Raw genomic sequence first — 22,364 nt, 5'->3', positions numbered from 1 at the left:
GATTTCTATATATTGTATAACTAAGAATAATTTATATCCACTGTCTCTTATACTGAATGAAGTTTTGAAGGTAGACCTAAAGATTACTTAAGACCTTGGTTTTGATGTGACCAGATTAAAGTATATAATTTATTTATTGCTTGGATGGGTGGACGATCTCACAGCCCACCTGGTGTTAAGTGGTTACTGGAGCGCATAGACATCCACAACGTAAATGCGCCACCCACCTTTGAGATATAATTTCTAAGGTCTCAAGTATAGTTACAACGGCTGCCCCACCCTTCAAACCGAAACGCATTACTGCTTCACGGCAGAAATAGGCAGGGTGATGTGATTTGCATTAGGTACATTTCTTCTTTCTATTACTTATAATCCTATAGGGTAATCGGGTTGAAATAAAACTTAAGCGTAATTTTATTTCAATATATATACCGACAAAGATCGAGAAGATGTCAGTGAAACATTTAGTTTCATTGTTGTTAAACTAGGAATGATGAATTATTAATAAACTTATTTATTAATTATTATATATTAATTATTACTGGTGGTAGGACCTCTTGTGAGTCCGCACGGTAGGTACCACCGCCCCGCCTATTTCTGCCGTGAAGCAGTAATGCGTTTCGGTTTGAAGGGTGGGGCAGTCGTTGTAACTATACTGAGACCTTAGAACTTATATCTCAAGGTGTGTGGCGCATTTACGTTGTAGATGTCTATGGGTTCCAGTAACCACTTAACACCAGGTGGGCTGTGAGCTCGTCCTCATATCAAGGCAATAAAAAAAAAAAAACTTATAGTTCCATATTTACGTTATGACTTACTATTATTATACAATTTTTTTTATTTATCAGATATTAAAAATTAAATTGGTATTAAACCAATTTATGTTCTTTGATTGTCATCATCAGTTATTCAATACATTATTAAAGTAATATGATTTTTCTTATCTTTTATTTCAATACTAAACAAAGGCACTAGTGTTAACAGCACAGACAATTGTAGCATTTAAAACCTATCGCAGTTAATTGTTATTATCGGAAGTTCGCCAATATTCAATATGGGTAGTTGTAATGTTGATTTCGCAAAATATATAGTTTTTATTTATTTATTTAAACACAAGAAAAGTGAATTTCGAAAGTTTAATACAGTCTTATCGGACAATAATTGTGTGTCAATCACCTCCGATCTTGATTGTACTAGGTACTCTATCGATACTTTATCAAAACATTGTAGCATTTTGGATCGCAAGCTTCTTCCCCCTCGAGCTGCCAATTTTGATCGGATGATGTTTGATGCATAGAAACGCATAATTACGACTCACGAATCTCTCACGGGACCGTTCTGTATTAGTTTTGACATTCGGCTTGATGGATGACCCACAATCTCGGGACGAATCTAGCGAATGAGGGCTTCGTTGTCCAAATTTTTTCTTACGGGGCTATCTCGTCTTATTATTGAAACGTTAAAGTTTATTTTTGTATACTTTTTCCTCTGTAGGATGTTGGTAAGCCCGTATTGGCCCGTAGATGGTACAAGCGATACCTAGGTGTGTCAAATTGGGAGCGTTTGGGGCTCGTGTCAGCTTGACAGTAACTGGATGGATAGTTGAATTCCAGATTGATTGCTCATATTGTTAGTTTCTTGTATTTGACTGGGGATATGTGTTTAGATTATAATCTACACACCTTAAAACTTGTTTTAAGTATTGTCTGAGTGACTTAATTTCTTGTATAATGTTTATTTATTCAAATTTAAAATTGCATATTATTATCGCAGGCAGGTGAGGTTACGACGGTGCGATCATAAATTCGTTCACTTACCTGATAGATACAGTCATATATGAAATTAACATCATTATCATATATGACCTGTATGACAGTTGAAGCATCAGTGTCTTCAGAATCACTATTAACTCATTAGCAGAAACTTTATTGTGCATTAGAACAAGATACAGTATCACGTTTCAGAAAATATTAAGTGATTTCCGGAGCTCATAGACATCATAAAATTAATGCCGCCACTCCTATTGAGACATGAGGCTGAAGTCTCAATAATATTGTACACGGTTGTCGTACCTTTCCGTGCGGGTACGGGTATGGTCAATGCCGTAGCATTACAGTACTAGAGAGTGCTTACAATATGTCCTAACAGTATAATTTAGGGTAGATAAGTTAACTGGCTATTTGTTTGTAGTCGGGTTCACGTTATATTCCTTAATAAACGCACAAAAATAGGTCGAGTAATTTCTTCCAGTGTTTCACAGTTTTATCTTGCGTTGATTACTTAGATTTTATTCTTTCCAACCTTTTTTTATTAGATTAGACAGGTTGGTTTTAGATTAGACAGGATGTAGGATAACCAATAACTGATTGTTAAGACAGTATATTGTGGTATATATTGATTTATAGTTATTGTATATGTGTTATAATATAGTATGCTGTGCGTTTAGAAGTAGATTTTTTATTAAATATGATATTTTATAAATTTAGAAACTTTATTATTGTCATAACTATTAAAAATATAACTATTGTATATATAAATACATATAATTAAAAATAGGTTGATGCAAGTCTAAAAATCTTCACAGATACGACGTCAACTAACAAAAGGAAACGAGAACAATGCCTACTAAAGTCAACTCATGTTAGCGTATCGCACAAATGTCAACTTCCGTTTCCATATTTTGTAAGAAAGCGCAGCTTACGCGTGACTTTGAATGGCTCGCATTGTGCCATTATGTGAATGCACTTCTTTGGTTGTGAGCCTTAAAATATTGTTACGGAACCATTGTGTTTGACAATGCGTCTTAGTGGGCTCATCTCGTGTGATATAACATGTAGTTGTGATACTTAGATCTAAGAAGATTTGGTGTGACAAATTTTAACATTATTTTTTTATGAATTGTGGTATTTATAATTGTTATCACTTTGTTTGTTGACTGGGATTTATACTTCTTGTAGGTTAACTGGAATTTTAGTGCCGATCTTACGACTTCGGTATACCTACGTGTTAATCAACGCCAATGCTGTCCATGTATATCGTACATGTGCTCCTAGAAATGTGCTTGAAAGGTTGCGTCAAACATTTTACCTTTTTTGTAAGTAATTCGACATATAGTGACCTCGAAGTGAATCATACCTTAATTAATTAATTATTAAAATGTCTTATTGTTACACAATCATGTGTCATTAGTGTTTTACCATGTGAGTATTTTATTATATTTGTCAAGATGTGCTGTTGAGTACGTTTGATGGATTGCTTAAAGGGACTTGAAAAAGCAACGGTACCTGAAAATTTCAATTCGGACTATTCGTAATCTGATATTCGATCTCGCAATACGCTAACGTAGTTTCCCGCTCTTTCGTGCTAAAACTGTAAAATCTATAACTCTATAAATAATAGTAGCATGGCGAAGTAGAAGACCTAAAAGAATATAGTCCACTGCCTCTGATTTAAATTTAATTAATTATTTACACTATATCTTTTAGATAGAGTTTAATGTAAAACAGTGATGTTTGTAAATGAAATTGTAAATGAATCAACGTTCACGGTTGATTAAAAGTGACCTTATTATAGATAAAGATTTACAGAATTTGTCTTGATTACCAATATACCTATTTTCAAGGAATCACGGCAATGTTTACTAACAACTCTATGTTATATATTATTAATGTTTTAATAATTCTCATACGATTACAAGCCAACAATAATTGCCAACTGTAAGGAACAGTTTCGACATTGAACCTCATTTTAAATCATTGTTGTGGTTTAAATATAATTGTAAATAAACGTAATTGTGTATTGCGATAATCATAATATTCATACACAAGTCATATTTAAATTTTAAAACGCGTATGAGGAACAGTAAAGATAATGCGTTCCCCAAGCTAGGTAGACTGACAGTCTTAATTTTATTGTTCAATCATTCAAACACTACTAACACATTGATTAGGCTTATCAGGCTAAGTTTCATTAATCAAATTCATATAACAGTAGTTTTTTTTTCAACCTATGCCGATAGCCTTGGTAGGCTATTTCAGCTTCTCCTTGACGTGCAGGTGAGCTCACGGGGCTCAAACCGGGAGTCTTGCTAGCATTGGCCCTAGCCAGAGCAGTGCTTCGCAGAAGCTACCATCGGATCGGAAACGCGGCCCGCTGAGAAGATCCGGCGAGAAACTCAGTAGGCTGTTAGTAGTTATACTTCCCCTCTATCTTTATTAGTATCTAGTATCCTTAGTTCCCTGTCTAAATGACTCTCAGACACAGCCCGCTGTGTTTATCGCCGGATATTCTCAGTGGGTCTCGTTTCCGATCTTGTGGTAGTTTCTGCGAAGCAGTACTCTTGCTAGATGTAGTGTTACCAAATTCGGCAGCTGAACCCCATGAGCACGCTTACACGGTAGGTGAATCTGGCATAACATTTCTAGGTTACCAGGATGGGCAGCTAACAAACTGTCTCCTAAACTCCTTAATTCGTGGTGCAGAAATGCTTAGCAAAAACATCAACCACTGAACAGCTGTTTCTGCGGAGAAACAAGATGCATTTCGAAGGCTGTTGCTATGTATTTGAGACTAGGCTGGGTTCACGTTGCGCGTCTTTGGATATCGATAGTTATTTAACCCCAAGTATGGCGTCAGTCTGTCCTTGAGGAGTTCAGATTTTTTTCAGCCGAGAACTCGCGACCGCCTTTGTAGAGAGGAGGCGTTTATTATTCACCAGAAAATATTTCAAGAGATATTTTAACGCATGAGGTCGCTTCCTCGATTGTATAATGTAACTAACGGCTTTCCCTTCAGATCGGTACGCTTGACTGCTTCACGGCAGGAAATGGACAACATCATGTTGCCTCCCTAAGCCTAAAATAGGCTCCACCACCGGTATTATATTGTTTTGTATCGTATTATTGAAATATTATTTATTTTTTATTTTTTAATTCCTTAGATGAGTGGACGAGCTCACAGCCCACCTGGTGTTAAGTGGTTACTTTAACCCATATATATCTACCACGTAAATGCTGCCACCCACATACAGATATGAGTTCTAAGGTCTCAGTATAGTTACAACGGCTACAAACCTTCGATCAATATTATTGATCGAAGCTACAAACCTTCAAACTGAAACGTATTACTGCTTTACGGCAGAAATAGGCGGGGTGGTGGTACCTGCCCATGCGGACTCACAAGAGGTCAAACCACCAGTAATCTCCCTAGATTAATGTTACATGTAAATAAACCATTAATGTTGCAAATAAATACGTCTAGGACCCTTCCTTGACGTATTTATTTGTAACATTAATGGTCTTACAGCAACAAATTTATAAAACTTATTCGTCTTGACGCTTCTTTCAACTGTTAAATCCAGTGTTCAGATTCAAGTAACATCCCATATTACAAGTACTGCATTGCAGAAAATTCCCTGTTTTAATTTTAATGCACGAAGCTTTGCCTACATCTCCGTAGCCATGTCGCATTTAGTTAAAATCCAGCGTCCTTTGATAATAGTCACGTCATAATACAGAAATCAAGGAAAATTAAATAACAAACACCCGAAGCTCGAAGTCCTACAAACAAAGCATTGATTCGTCCGTGACACAATTAGTTGTGGAATGTTAGCATAGCTGTTTTATAATTCAATGGTTTATGTTAGTAATTATTGAATAGGTCATTGTCTATTGTTTGACGCAACGCACTCGATGTTCAATAAGTCATGAAAATCAATTTTAAATATTTTTAAGACGAATGAATTCTGAGTTAACATTATTAATAGGACTTCGAATTTTATCGTAATATGAAAGCGTTGGTTTCCGTTCTGTATATGAAAGGTCAGTATTAAAAGTTGGAATGGTCACGGGGTCGGAAGATCCAAGGGAATTACTTACTTATTGTAGTTTTTAAAGCGCTCAGCTCTCCATTCTAAAATTTTTTGTACCATGGCTACGGAAGATATACATATGTGAATGTCCAACACTATCTCCTTTCCAGATTTAGTTCTGCTGAACCTTAAATATTAGATACTCCATTTTTTATTTCGCTAGAAAGATGAAAGTGCTCCTGGCTCATCTTATGTTAAGTCATCGAAGCCTAAGGGCATCACGACCCACCTTGAGACTGAAGTCTCAATTTTATTCACAGTAAATTAATTTCAAATTGTCTTTTTGTTCTTTTGTTCCACTAATAATCACTTCAGACCTGCTTTCGCGACCATGTAAACCACTGCTGACATCCCTCGAGAAATTGGATACTATTGTAACACCCACACGATCGATTCTCATATCCTGTTACAGGAAAACGGTTGCTACGATTGTATCACAGATCGCTTGTAATTCATATTGAGCAAAAAAAAACTAAAACGTCACAAAAGAGCGGAAGAAATAGTGACACAAAAAATAAAATTTATTTCGAATTGTCGGCTCATTTTGCAAAATTACGATAGAAAGGACATTCTAAATAGCGTTATCGTTTCTTTGTTCAAACTTTTTGTTGAAAATAATGTTAAAATCTTTTATAACGGACCCTGAAATTAAATAAAGAAAAACAAATTTTGACTGCACAAAATAACAATTATAATCTACCAAAAAGACTTAATGAAGATAAAACATCAGGGGATGTAATTAAACCAACGAAAATTAAAATGCGCAACAAAAATATGTAACATACACTGCAAGTTTTTTCCCTTAAAAGTGTATTTCCAGAGATCTTTTTTTGCCACGAACCATCCGGCTCAAGTATCAAATTCCCTCTGCGATGTTTTCAGACGAGGTCTGTGAAGAGTCCTCAGTAGGAAGCAGCAATTGGCCGGTCCTGGCATTGCTGACATCCATCAGCGGCGGTGATCTTTAAATGGGTTGCATTTTGGGCATTTTTTTATATTTATATATTTCACGTTATGCTCGCTTAATACAACTCTTTTTAATACACTTTTATTAGCTTCAGACATATATATGTATGTTAGTATGTGACGGAATCTTTGAACATGATTTTGACCCCCTTCAAAATGTCGGATAACTCGAAATTTGGCATACTTATTAAGGACCGATGACAATTCAGTATTAAAAATATGTTTTTTTTTGAAAAAATTGAAATTCAACTTAAAAATAAAAAACGCTTTTTTTACAATAAAATAATTTTTTCTTACACTATTTTTAATTTAAATTTATTTTCTATTTTTTAGTTGGATTTTCTATAAAAGCGTATTTTGTTAGTTTTTTTTAAACTATGTATTATTTATTCAGTAATTTATCCTTTTATCATTCATTCTTCATCTTTAAAAATTGTATTAAGCCCGTTCGTAAAACTGTTCTCCCATAGCTAAAATATTCTAATTTTGTGAAACATAAAGCGTTCTTGAGTCTCGAATTATGTCATAATGAGCCTTCGCCAGAGCATAATTTCTGTTGCTAACGACCCAAAACAATGTTTGTTCTTCTCTTAACCGGCCGCCGTCTGGCCTCCGTAACCGGCAATCAACCCATAGTAATAATAGGTCTTGGAATGAGTAAATTATCGATACCGCCCGAGGGTCCATGCTTTATTTTTTGGAAAGCACGAAGATACAGACAGGCCTGTATCACCTGTCAGAATTTAGAAGTTTTAAGGAATTAAAAAAACTATATCCAAAAGCTGAGAGTTGAATTTTGATTGAAAAACGAACGGATTGAAAAGAACATTGGGTTTTAACGAATTTCAAATTACTTTAACTCTGTGCATTTTCGAATTATACGATTTAGTATTAAGAGAAGATTTTTAGTCTCACCACTGCAACTTCAACTATGTGTTGTAACACATAGAGTATCTTAATGGTAAATTTAGGATACCAAAGGAAAGCTTGTTTGTCTTGGATCTTACAAACGAACTTAATCGAAGACGAATAAGAAGAACCAAATTATTTTACAAAGTTAATTGTACGTTTCCTTTTGTAATTTAGTCCATTATGTGACGCTGAACCCAAGATTTCGCCATTATTGAAATATAATTATAATTTGTATCCATATTCTTTTCTTTGTACAACGTTGCTTCAAATACTTATTTTAACAAAGTACTAGAATTAAAGCTTCTTGTGAAGCTTGCTTAGGTTCCCACGTTGTGTTGTGAATTAAAATATACGATAAGCCAATCGGTAGAGAGGGTGGGTACCTTAGTTATCAGTACCTTAGATATCATAATGTAATTGCCAATTAAAACCTATATTGAGACATAAAATCAAAATCTCCGTTGTATTGTATAACAATTGTCCCTTAGAACGAAAAATCGTGACTGCTTTGGGCAGAACTAAGAAGGATGGTAGACAGCGGCTTGGCTCTGCCCTTGGCATTAGGAGGTCCATGAGCGACGGCAACCACTTACCATCAGGTGGTATGTATGCTAGTCTGCCTACAAAGGCAATAAAATAAAAGATGGTGGGGTCTACCTGTAGAGCTTTACAATACGCCTCGCCGTCGATATATTATTATGACGATTGGTGATCACAGTACGCAAGTATTAATACTTGAAAAAGGTTAAGGCTCAACCTTTTTTCCAAATTCTCATATTTTAAGAGCCCTGGAAGCGATAGGGTGGTGCTACGAGTAATTTACTCCGCCACAACAATAACGTTGTGTAGCTTTTTGACTCATTGTTACCGTTTAAAATCATGTAACCCGTGCTATTCTCCGCCGAGCTATCGTAAGGCTATCAGATCGTTTTTCAGTTTTGAGACAGCCATCAGCGCATCTACATAAATATATTATGTAATAATAAACTCTAGTGGGATTTTCAATCAACGTTTCTGTAGTAGTGTATCATGAGGAGGAAACAAAAAAGTCTGTTTTTTTTTAAATCCAATATTAACTAATATCATCAACGTTCGTTTCAAAGCAATGGCCAAACTTGTTGTAACTAGAGTTACATAAGTAACCAATCTTCAAGTAAATTGCTTGCTAGTCGTTTAGATACTATTGTTATATGGCAAAATAGATTCGCGGAAATCGCTAAACAATTTATAGAAACCGGGTTGATATAATTTGCGCGCATTCATTTTTTGTGTAAGCTATGCTTTTCGCAGTAAACTGAAGTGGTAGTAGTTTTTTGTAATTTAATTTCGGGAAACTCCTTTCTTATTTTTGATTAACGAATAAAATTTCATTTTTCATTCTGTTAAGATTGAGATTTCATAAAATTATATTGCTTTGGTGTTCTGGTAGTGTGCGGGTATAATAAATATGAGCACACATAGTTAAAAAATTCGTACTACCGTATTTTTTTATTGCACAGTCAGGTGAACGCTCTCTCATCCCGCCTGGTGTTAAGTGACCACCGGACCTCAGAGACACCAACAAGGAACTGGTGATAGGACCTCTTATGAGTCCGCGCGGGTAGGTACCACCACCCTGCCTATTTCTGCCGTGAAGCAGTAATGCCTTTCGGTTTGAAGGGTGGGGCAGCTGTTGTAACTATAATTGAGACCTTAGAACTTATATCTCAAGATTGGTGGCGCATTTACGTTGTAGATGTCTATGGTATCCAGTAACCTCTTAACACCAGATGGGCTGTGAGCTCGTCCACCCATCAAAACAATAATTAAATAAAAAAGAAGATGCTGCCTCCCACCTTGAGGTATGAGTTCTTAGTCTAATTTTTATAGTATATCGACAGACCCTTTAAATCAAAATGGTTTCTGCTTGGAGGCTGGTATAGGCTAAACGATGGTTGATGTCCGTGCGGGCTCACAAGACATGATGACAACATAACAACATGAGAAAAAAAAGCATAAATTAAGAATTCGTTCGAGTGGCAATTTACTTTTGATATAATATTTTTAAAGTTTCATTTTTGATCACGTTCAATTCAAATTTACTGTCACATTTTTTGTAGTCAGTGTAAAGTAGTGTATTGTGTAAAGATTTTCACTCGATGAATTTTGTAAGATCTAAAAACTTGACCAAACAAATTTAAAGTGTCAATCGGTTCGAAAGCAACTCAATTTTCACTATTTCCCGCCCACGCATTAGTTAGCAGTAACGATTTGCAACGTTTTAGTAACCGCATGTTGTAATTAGGATGGTTTCTTTTCGTTTCCCAGATTTTATAACCTAAATGTATTTTTTTTAAACCAAATTTCATGTTCTTCCCTTTTAAAATCTTGCCGGTAGATTTAGCCGAGACGGTAGCACTAATAAAGTGCGGGCTGATAACATATCTTACCTAAATTGCGGAGAAGTTAAGCATAGGCAGCTTGAAAATTTTTAAAGGAAGAAAATAGCTGAAGAGGTTTTTGTAACACGAATATATCAAGGAACGCGGTAATTAAAAATTAAAGTGAACGAATTAATTATTTACCTACGTGAAAATTAATAATAATTCATTACATAATTAAAACTAGTTAAAAGGGTTAGGTAATCTCGTGGATTTTTTTTTTATTATATTTTCGATGTTGCGAATACTTTACAGTTTTCTTGGTCACGGATGACAGAGGTCTTACATCCGTACGTATTTTATTTATTTATTTTATTTGGAAGACAAACAGTGACCTTAAACTAAATAAAATCTAACCTTACAACTGAACACCATTTAAATGTCCCCACATTTAAATAATGAAAAACGATTGTGGCGTCGCATCGCCTGGAACTAAATAATTAAAACAAAACGTAAAACCAAAATAAAGATAACAACAATTTTGGAAAAAAAAAACAGAAAAACGTAGTAAATAGAAAATAATCAATTAAATATTTGCATTCAAACTACGTGTACCTACCGTAAAAACAGTTTTAACTGTCTCTACGACTCCCAAATATCGATGGCAGCATTACAACTGCATCATTCTCGCTCACGACTCGGTCGTGCGCGGACGTGCTTTCCGATCCGTGGCCCGCTTGCGAGCTGCGTCTCTGAACTCACAGCTGTGCTCGACAGTGTAGTGACCGTGAATACATCGTGCGTACAATTCAGTAGTGCGGACGTGCCGATCCGTTGGTCGCTTGCGATCTGCGTATCGAGGTCCATTTTTGTGCGCTAAAGTTTTGTAACCGCGAACCCACCCTTACCAACTGCCTTTTTCAAGGCAAAACCAATCGCTACGATCAGGCTTCCTGTGGCACTCACAGGCTAGCGATTTCCTAACCCTTCCCAAAACAACAGTCTTTTTCAAGACTAGACCCCCGCTCGCGATTCTGCCTGCTGTAGCACTATACAGCCCGAGCGGGTTCCTTTCCTTTTCCCCGCCGATTGCCGTTTTCACGGCATAGGCATTCCCCCCCCCCTGCTCCTTGCTGTCCTGCAGCACAGGGGGGTTACAAATCCTATCCGGGGCCTCGCCTTTCGGCGAGTTCAACAAAAGTCCCGGGGCCGCCCCCCCCGGGCAAGAAGCAAGAAGAAACATGGAAGAAAGTGCAAGTGTTTGTGACAGTGATCTTGTCGGGTTCCTCCGGGATAGGTACCCGACAATTAGGGCCGAATATTTAGCATTTAGGGCCTCTCGTGGCAATCCCTCCCCCCCCGCGTCCGTCGCCGCGTATTTCAACCGTGCCTCGGAGGCACGCCGCGCGCCCCCCGCCGCGTTAAGTTCGAGCGCACGTTCCGACGATGCGACTCACGAAGCGCCTAGCGCTACCCCCACCCTCGCGCCCGCGTCGATTACGTCATCGCTCGTATCGTCCGTCGCGACCTCCGTAGTCTCAAGTTCAGGCTCCGATACGGAATCGGAGATGGACTTTGAATCCGCGTCCAGCCCTCAGCCCGGAACCTCGGATGGTTTCCAAACAGTGACACGTGGAAAGAAGCGTACTCGCGCCGTGGAGTCCCGGAACTCCACGACAAAACAGACGAAATCCGCGTCCGCCTCTCGACCGAAAGTAGTAGTTACACCGGAGTCGGACTCCGCGCGCCGCGTAACCCCACCGCCGCGTCCCAAGCCCGCGCCCGCTCCCAAAGTAGCTGCCCCGCCCCCGCTGATACTTCAAGAGAAGACAGCGTGGAATCGCGTGTCCCAGGCCCTTCAGGCAAATAAAATTAACTACACCCATGCGCGTAACGTCGCGCATGGGATTCAGATCAAGGTCGCAACGCCGGGCGACCATAGGGCCCTCTCAGCATACCTCCGAAAGGAGAACATAGGTTTCCACACCTATGCTCTTCAGGAGGACCGCGAGCTCCGCGTAGTAATACGCGGAGTCCCTAAGGAGCTAGAAATAGACTACATTAAGGAGGATCTGACCGCTCAGGCCCTCCCGATAGTTAGTGTGCACCGGATGCACAGCGGGCGGGGCAAACAGCCCTATAATATGATACTCGTGGCGTTAGAACCCACCCCGGAGGCCAAAAAGAAGATCGCATGTCTCACGACAATTTGCGGCCTATCCGGGATCTCGATCGAAGCCCCCCACAAGCGTGGCACTCCCGGGCAGTGCTACAGGTGCCAACTCTATGGCCACTCGGCGCGTAATTGCCACGCGCGCCCCCGCTGCGTGAAATGCCTCGGCGATCACGCTACGTTAGATTGCGTTAGAGATAGGGAAACCGCGACCGAACCTCCCAGCTGTGTCCTATGCCTTAAGCAAGGGCACCCCGCGAACTACCGTGGATGTCCTAGGGCTCCGCGAAAACGTCCGACCCACCCAGCCCCCCGAACCGTCGGCCCAAAGACTTCGGCGCCTTCGTGCCGGCTGCAGTTCCCACGGTGTCGGCGTGGAAAAAACCGCTGCCGTATACGAAGGCGGGAACGGAAACCGCACCCCCGCCCCCGCTCGTGACACGCCCCGCGCCCCAGCCCCTGCTCGCACCTCGCCCCGCGCCCGCGTTCCGTCCCCCGCAACCCTCTGCCGTCAACGACTTCGCGCTCGTGCGTGACTTCGTCACCGCAGTCAACTTCGACCGTCTGCGATCGTTCGCAGACGCGATACGTAGGTCGGTAACCCCCGAACAGCGGCTCGCGGCCGCTTTCGATCACATGGACGTCTACGAGTCCGTGTCGCGTACGTTATAAAATCTTTACCGATAATCAATGGCGCAAAAAGGTAGAGAAAAACCGTATTCCCTTACGTTAGCATTCTATAATGCTAACGGACTCGCGCGGCAACGCGATCAAATTTTTGAATTCCTCCGCGATAATCTTGTAGATATTCTATTAGTGCAGGAAACCTGTCTGAAGCCCTCGCGTCGCGACCCGAAAGTCGCGAACTACGTCATGGTTAGGAATGACAGACTCACCGCCTCCAAAGGCGGGACTGCCATTTACTATAGACGGGCCCTGCACGTTGTCCCTCTCGATACTCCCTCGCTCTTACATATCGAGGCGTCAGTGTGCCGTATCTCGCTGACGGGACACCAGCCGATCGTCATCGCATCCGTTTATCTCCCCCCGAACAAGCCCCTCCTGAGCAGTGACATCGAGTCACTGTTCGGCATGGGAGACTCCGTCATCCTGGCAGGTGATTTAAATTGCCACCACACTAGGTGGAACTGCCATCGTACTAACGTTAACGGTAGGCGTCTCGACGCGTTTATAGACGACCTCACCTTTGAAATAGTCGGTCCCCCAACTCCAACATGTTATCCGTATAACATCGCGCTCCGTCCGAGCACTATAGACCTGGCATTGCTTAGGAACGTAACTCTGCGCTTACGTTCCATCGAAGCAATGTCAGAGCTCGACTCAGACCACCGACCTGTCGTTATGCAGCTCGGTCGCCCTCACAACCCAGTCACTGTTACGAGGACCATGGTGGATTGGAATAAGCTGGGCACGTGCCTAGCCGACGCCGCTCCGCCAATCCTCCCTTGCATCCCGGATTCGAATCCATCCCCCGAGGACACCGTCGAATCCATAAACATCATTACCGATCACATCTCTTCCGCGATCATTAGATCTTCAAAAGAAGTCGATGTGGAGGACAGCTTCCACCGCATCAGACTGTCCCCCGATCTTAGGAATCTCTTAAGAGTTAGGAACGCGGCAATCCGGGCCTACGACCGTCTTCCCACGCATTCAAACCGGATTCGGATGCGTCGTCTACAACGCGAAGTCCACTCCCGCTTAAGCGACGCGCGTAACGATAATTGGCATAGTTATCTAGAACAACTCGCGCCCTCCCACCAAGCATACTGGCGACTAGCTAGGACTCTCAAATCCGAAACTACCGCTACTATGCCTCCCCTCATACGCCCTTCAGGCCAACCACCGGCATTCGATGACGATGACAAGGCTGAGCTGCTGGCCGATGCACTGCAAGAGCAGTGCACCACCAGCACTCAACACGCGGACCCCGAACACACCGAGTTAGTCGACAGGGAGGTCGAGCGCAGAGCTTCCCTGCCGCCCTCGGACGCGTTACCCCCCATTACCACTGACGTAGTTAGAGACGCGATCCACAACCTCCAACCTAGGAAGGCACCCGGCTCCGACGGCATCCACAACCGCGCGCTAAAATTTTTGCCAGTCCAACTGATAGCAATGTTGGCTACAATTTTAAATGCCGCTATGACGCACTGCATCTTTCCCGCGGTGTGGAAAGAAGCGGACGTTATCGGTATACATAAGCCGGGCAAACCGACAAACGAAACTTCTAGTTACCGTCCGATTAGTCTCCTCTCGACGATAGGAAAAATTTACGAACGGCTCCTTAGGAAACGCCTCTGGGATTTTGTTACCGCGAACAAAATTCTCATTGACGAACAGTTCGGATTCCGCTCAAAACACTCGTGCGTACAACAAGTGCACCGCCTCACGGAGCACATTCTGATAGGACTAAATAGGCGTAAACAAATCCCGACCGGCGCCCTCTTCTTCGACATCGCGAAGGCGTTCGACAAAGTCTGGCACAACGGTTTAATTTATAAACTGTACAACATGGGAGTGCCAGACAGACTCGTGCTCATCATACGAGACTTCTTGTCGAACCGTTCGTTTCGATATCGAGTAGAGGGAACTCGTTCTCGTCCCCGTCAACTGACCGCCGGAGTCCCGCAAGGCTCCGCGCTCTCCCCGTTATTATTTAGTTTGTATATCAATGATATACCCCGGTCTCCGGAGACCCATCTAGCGCTCTTCGCCGATGACACGGCTATCTACTACTCGTGTAGGAAGATGTCGCTGCTTCATCGGCGACTCCAGATCGCAGTAGCCACCCTGGGACAGTGGTTCCGGAAGTGGCGAATAGACATCAACCCCACGAAAAGCGCAGCGGTGCTCTTCAAAAGGGGTCGCCCTCCGAACATCACTTCGAGCATCCCACTCCGTAGTAGGCGCGCAAACACCTCCGCCGTTAGTCCCATCACTCTCTTTGGCCAGCCCATTCCGTGGGTCTCGAAGGTCAAATATCTAGGCGTCACCCTCGACAGAGGGATGACATTCCGTCCCCATATAAAAACGGTACGCGACCGCGCCGCGTTTATTCTAGGACGACTCTATCCAATGCTTTGTAGTCGAAGCAAACTGTCCCTCCGTAATAAGGTAACTCTCTACAAAACTTGTATACGCCCCGTCATGACGTATGCAAGCGTAGTGTTCGCTCACGCAGCCCGCACCAACTTGAAATCCCTTCAGGTTATTCAATCACGATTCTGCAGGATAGCCGTCGGAGCGCCTTGGTTCCTTAGGAATGTGGATCTCCACGACGACCTGGAGCTCGACTCCCTTAGTAAGTATCTACAGTCGGCATCGCTGCGCCATTTTGAGAAGGCGGCACGACATGAGAACCCTCTCATCGTAGCCGCTGGAAATTACATACCCGACCCAGTAGACCGAATGGTAAACCGTCGACGTCGCCCAAAGCACGTCATTACGGATCCCCCTGATCCATTAACGGTGCTTTTAGGCACCACAAGCACCGGTCACCGTCGCTTGCGACGAAGGGTTCGACGAGCGAACTAACCCATAGACACAGCCCACTGAGTTTCTCGCCGGATCTTCTCAGTGGGTCGCGTTTCCGATCCGGTGGTAGATTCTGCGAAGCACTGCTCTTGCTAGGGTCAGTGTTAGCAACTCTCCGGTTGAGCCCCGCGAGCTCACCTACTAACGTTAGGGCGAAGCTGAAATAGCCTCTCAAGGCTATCAGCATAGGTAGGGAAAAAAAAAAAAAAAAAAAAACAACTGCATATGGCTTCTCATACTTATGTTATGAGGCTTAATTAGTTAAACTATAATTTAACACGGAAGATCTTTGTTTCAGTAAGAACTTCAAACGGTTAACTGAAAAAAGCAAAATTTATTTTACGAGTACCTACGCTGTGCTGTCGAGTATCAAGTGATATAGACCAAGTAGCAATCCAATGAAACTTGCTAAATAAACGTATGCGCGGTTAGAAAATAATTTCTGTATAGGTACAGTTAGTTAGTACAAGGGAAACTTTGTCAGTACTGTTGGCGTCTGCACGAGCCTTAACTTTCTTGAGTACGTGACGGTAATTGAGCCTTGCGTTATAACGTAAATCTAGAACTTAGTGCAGTAAATTTCATTTTTCAGGTCAGAGGTGAAAATGAAATGTGATTTGAAAAAAAAATTGCTTCATTTCAAATTGTCAACGTTTGTCAAGTATGACGCAGTCATTATGTACATCGGTATAAAGGATATTCAGACTATTAGATTTAATACTAATCAAATGTTAAATAATATAAATTATCCAAATATAAAAGTTTTATAATTACCAGGTATACCTAAAAACGATTTTTTAAACAAAAGAAAAATACAATAGCAAATCGAACTAAAAATCAATATCACCTTTTTTTATTTTTCGATAACGGTCAGCATATTAGAATTTATATAATTATTGTATTATTATTGATCCTAGATACGTTTTCAAATTGTTAACTTAGTCGGAAGTGGTGATAATGATGTGCAAATATTCCGTTAAACCCAAACAAACATACACATGTACATAGCTAGCTGCTGAAAGCGTGTTGGAAGGGCAAAAGACGCTCATTAATAATAATCGTTTCCTGTACTCGTTAGCGGAAAAACAAAGAGTATATTTTAACAAACTCGTACGAAAATCATCAAGCCGTATGCGGTGGCAGTTATCGTGTCATCTCTGATTCGAATTAATTAATACAAATGATGTACCGACCAATCAGCGCTCGCGGTAGTCACACCCAACGGGCGCCATCTTGTGCGTCGGCGCATACCTACTTTATTGGCTATATTAATAAAGTTTAAGCTATGTTTATAGTAATGATAGTTAAATAGAAGCTTACCAAATGTGTTTAAGTAAAAACTTGATTACATTTAATTCATTTTTTTCTTTACATAATAATTTATTATAAATACGTAAATGATTTTTTCTTTCATATTAACAGTCATTTAACATCTAAATAATTATAACAAATCAAAATAATTTAACATAAAACAACTCACACAGTAGAACAAATCTTCCAAGGCGCTTGAAGGAGGCACAGTTCCCAAGATACTGGCTACGTTACAACGTTGGGTAGACAAATTGATTTTTTAACGTATAGTAGATATATTAGGAAAAATCGAAGCACACAAGCCGTCTTGGTATGAATTCAATCGCCCGTCTTAAACGTCAATTGGATTGGAATATGATATTCAAATTATATCGCTTCGATTGTTAGCGTCCGCATCATAATGCTATTATGATTATACTTTTAAACCGGAAAAATCTTGTTTTCTAAACAATTCAATAGAAAACACTCATTTGTCATGACAACCTAAACTAGGACTTTGTTGTAACACAGAATGTGTTCAATCCGAACTAGGTTCGTTGTCAATACGAATAGTAGATAGTAAACGTCTGTGTGACCGGTTTAATGGGCTGTTCTTGATCATTAATTGTATTGTGGGTTGGTATCTTAATAGTTTGTGTTGGTTTAAAACATTTTTGTATGACTTTTGAAGCGAATAGTTGAGGTATTTGTATAGTTGAAGATTTGAGATATATTTGACGATTTGAAAGTCGTGGTGGCCTAAAGGATGTCCAAGACATTCGTATCTAGCAATGCACCGGTGTTCGAATCCGGCAGGCGGGTACCAATTTTTCTAATGAAGTACGTACTTAACAAAGGTTCACAATTGACACTTCCACAATTAAAATGGGTATCTAGAATGTTCTGATCAAAGTATAGGTGGAGTACATTAACAAGTGATTACTGTGATATTGTGAGTTTGACAGATTCAGTCCGTGGTGTATGAGTTTGTCGTAGACAAGGTCTGTAGTAAAAGTCAATGTAGTTAATTTAGTGCGTCATTGGTACGGTACGGTCTTGTTGAATTTTATGCGTTTTGTGGGCGGCGATTTGTTGATTCTTAAGATATCACTTTGACTACACGGTTCTGTACAATTTTATTTTTAGTATACATTGTGTTGAAGCATAAATTAATTAAATTAAAATCGAGATCTGTTTTTATCTTTTTTTTTCTAATTCGAAACCTGATGAAAAGTGTATATGGGAAAGCGACAGCTTTTTCAGAGTAAGTTGTTACTAATGTATTGTTTATTAAAATGAGCACGTATATATTGAAGTGATGCCTTTTTTTTTCTTTATTAGTGATATAGAAGTGATGCCTTTTACTAAAATAAAAATAGATAAAATTTGAACACATGTGGATTTAAAGCAAACTTATCGTTTGAGCTTAAAAACAATTGATTAATTAAACTGTTAAATAATATAATGATTCTGATAACAGTAAGAAACCCTTAAACTAAATTATGCTTGAATAGATTATGAATGAAAGGTTTTCATGTACGATTACATCAAAGAAATAAATTGCTAATTAGATAATTACTGTAGCTATAATTTGTGTGAACTAGAAATACATTGTATATCTACTATTTTTATTCGAAGTTCTGTTGATGAAGTCATTTAGGGTTTTCATTTTTCAACATTAAATACAGTATTCATAACTTAGGTAAGCCTGGTTATAATTACGACTAGCTGCAAGCCATCGGGGAAACTCCATTCTAACATTCAAACCTTATCACAATATCGAGAGTAAACGTCATACAATCGTCTTTTTATTTCGAATGACTGAATTTAGGGTTGGTCCGCACGTGAACCGGTATCTATTTTTATTGGTCGCCCTAATGGATTTTCGTAATATGATCCTTAATTTTGTTTGTCTTTTTACAGTCCGTTTTTAAGTCTTGTACCGCACACGTTTTACGTTAAAACTTATCTCGCTTTAGATAATAAATCTAGCGATTTAAAGTTAGTGACATTGAAATCCTTCTAAGTGAATTTACCACGCCAGTAAACTTTGTTGAAAAAAAAAAACAAATGTAATCAACAGAAATTGCACATATTAGTAAAAAGTGTTTTATGTACTAAGAATCATGTGCAGTGGACCAGCCACGAAGTTCCTTTAAGACTATTAACGATTCAATTTTACATTGACTATGTATTACGTTCACACCAAATATGTACGATCTCATAATATATCTGATCAAAAATGCCACCATCCGTCTTCAGATAACAGCTTTGAAACGTAAATAATTAATATATATATATATATATATATATTTGAATATAAAATGAGTTTAATACTATCGTAAATACATATCTTCTTCAATTTAGTAATTACCAAAACAAAGTGATATGGCAATATTAGGTGTCCGCACGGGTAAGTATCACAAAACGGTTTGGTTCGGTTTGGTTACGGAGCTGTCGCGTATAGTAGTATTTAAGGCCTGTACAGTCAATACACTAACATTACCCCATAATTCAAGGTGGGTGGCGCAATTCGTGGGACATCTATAGCCTCCAGCAACCACTGAACGTTTGAGCCGTCCTCTACAACAATATAATAGGCTCAACCGTACTTTTAGTGAAGCCAACTTTACGTTGTACACCCACCGATAAAAGAGATATTATAGATTTTATTGACTACTGCTTTTGTAAGGTACGTGAAAAATACTGAAAAAGAGTTATCCAGGTAAGTGTGCCAATTTAGTACGAGAACCCACAATGAAAGGCCCATCAATGAGATCTATAAGATTTTTGAGACCGCACGGGTAGGTACCACCACCCTGCCTATTTCTGCTGTGAAGCAGTAATGTGTTCCGGTTTAAAGGGTGGGGCAGCCGTTGTAACTATACTGAGACCTTAGAACTCATATCTCAAAGTGGATGGCGGCATTTACGATGTGGATGCCTATGGGCTCCGGTAACCATTTAACACCAAGTGCTCTGTGAGCTCGTCCAACCATCTATGCAATAAAAATGAATAAATAAACTCTTTTATTGGTGTGTGTGCAACTTAAAGTTGGGTTCACTAAGAGTACTGGATAAGCCTATTCATCCTATTCCATTCTATTATCCTATTCCTATTCAAGATATTAGTTGATTAGCCCTACAATTATTTGGAGGTAGATTTTAATATACGCGATATCAGAGACATAGGACAAAAAATAAGGTTGGACATAAATCTATTGATTTCCTCAAATTTAATTCCAATTGTTTTTATAATTGGTCCAAATATGTTAGGAGTAGATGCGTTGCGGTTTCACTCATCCTAAATTGATTATTCAAAAAGAATGAGACGATTTACCGAATAAAACATTTCTTGTACCACTCTCTGGTCCATTTCTATTATCTACCAGTCGATTCATAGAATTTACAGTAGATCTGTAAAAACTTTCATTTTTATAATATTAGTGAAAATCTCTGTAGGTCATTTCTAGGATATATTTTTCTGATCACTGACATCCAAAATTATAGTCTATATGTCGAAAACTCATGAGAAAGACAATAAAAAAAGGAATTTCGACCTCTTCAACGGTATATCCAGGAATAATCTAATAGAAAAAGTAGCTAAGCTTAATTTATGAACTCTCTTATTACTGTTACATAACAATGTTGATATAACAGTAGGTGGTAAGTAATTGAGTATTGTCTTCTGTGGTTACGTAGGCGTTTCGTTTACTCATGGTTCTGCTTTACCCGTCAAAAGCTTTTGTTGTGTTAATAGGATGTTGAATGATTTATTTGATTTTTTATGAAATATATTTTGTTGTTTAATGAGAGGATACTTAGCTTGTAGCTACTATTGCTTTTATGTGTGTCAATTTGACGGAATCCAATTGAATTTGTTTGATTGCTTGAAGTAGTCATCCCACTGTGGCTTGTTAAATTGTTGGAAGTGGTAGATTTACCGGAAAAAATATTAATTAATTAGATTTTTTCCCCGTCTCACTTCCGATGTCTTACTCCTATTTGCACCGACAATATCTGCTGGAGTACAGTTTCGAGAAATTTCGTAACCCATAACGCTAAGCAAACTGCGTATAAGAATTAACTACCTACATACCTCTTAAAATAAATAGTAAATACGCTCATATCATTAATCATGTATTATAATATTAATACGTATTTCTAAATTACCTTTAAGTATGCAATGGTTGCTAAAACTATTGTCAACTAGAACATTGAAATTTGTATTTAACTGCTTCATAGACGTCGAAACATATTTTATTTAATCCTGTTGCAATTTTGCGACCGCAACTCAGCGGGCTGCCTTCCGGAATTTAGTTTCAATTAAAAACTTTTCACAAAACGCCAATTTGATAAATTGACTTAATCGGATTCGTTCGCTGCTCTCTATTAGCTTCTAAACTCAATTAATGATCACAAAAAGTCCTAAGTTTGTGTCTTTACTGTTTTTACATCATAATCTTCTTCTTCATAAGCTACTACATGATCGGCCCCTTAAACTTCATCTTGATTTATATACTCAAAAATATTGAAAGAGTTTGTATTTCTTGTTTTATTTAATAATGTTTTCAATTTATTGAGTGATATTAACAGTGATGATCGGATTGTGTCTACGATTTGATTTAGGTTCATAACTTCGGTTATTTTGTGAGCATTTATCAAAACAAATATTTATAGAGTTTAAATATAATAATATTATCTATATTAAAAGCACACAAATGCAACAGGCAGTGCCAAGAAAACGCGTAGAGAAATTTTAATATCATGGGTCAAGGAACAAAGAAGTCGCATCATATCATTCGTGATATCGATGCTTGAAAGGGAAAATATAATAAGCGAGAAAAAGACGACATCACATGAGACGTTTTGGGTTGGATTAAAAAAAAACACTTCTCAAAGCGTTTCTTATACAAAATAATAATAGTATTTATTTGTAAATTGAATTCAACTTGAAGTACTATTATAATGACGGTCGCTAACACTTATTTCGCGTGACGCCACAAAGTCCCCGACAATGCAATTTACCGAGTTTGCGTGTACATTTATTATTTACCCTTGCCATATCTGCTTCAAGATTAAACGGCGACTTGGGCGGAGATTAAATCTTGGATTTTATTCCCATATTACTGTACATTTCCGCCCCACTGTTGAGGTGGAAAACTCGAGTATTCATTGCGGGTAGCCAACCCGTGGCTGCAGGGTTGACAGAGCGGATCGACTTGACCGCAGGCATT

This window comes from Bombyx mandarina, chromosome 23 (genome assembly GCF_030267445.1).
Source record: "Bombyx mandarina strain Sakado chromosome 23, ASM3026744v2".
NCBI classification, from domain to species: domain Eukaryota; kingdom Metazoa; phylum Arthropoda; class Insecta; order Lepidoptera; family Bombycidae; genus Bombyx; species Bombyx mandarina.
Note: the sequence above shows the minus strand (reverse complement) of the source record.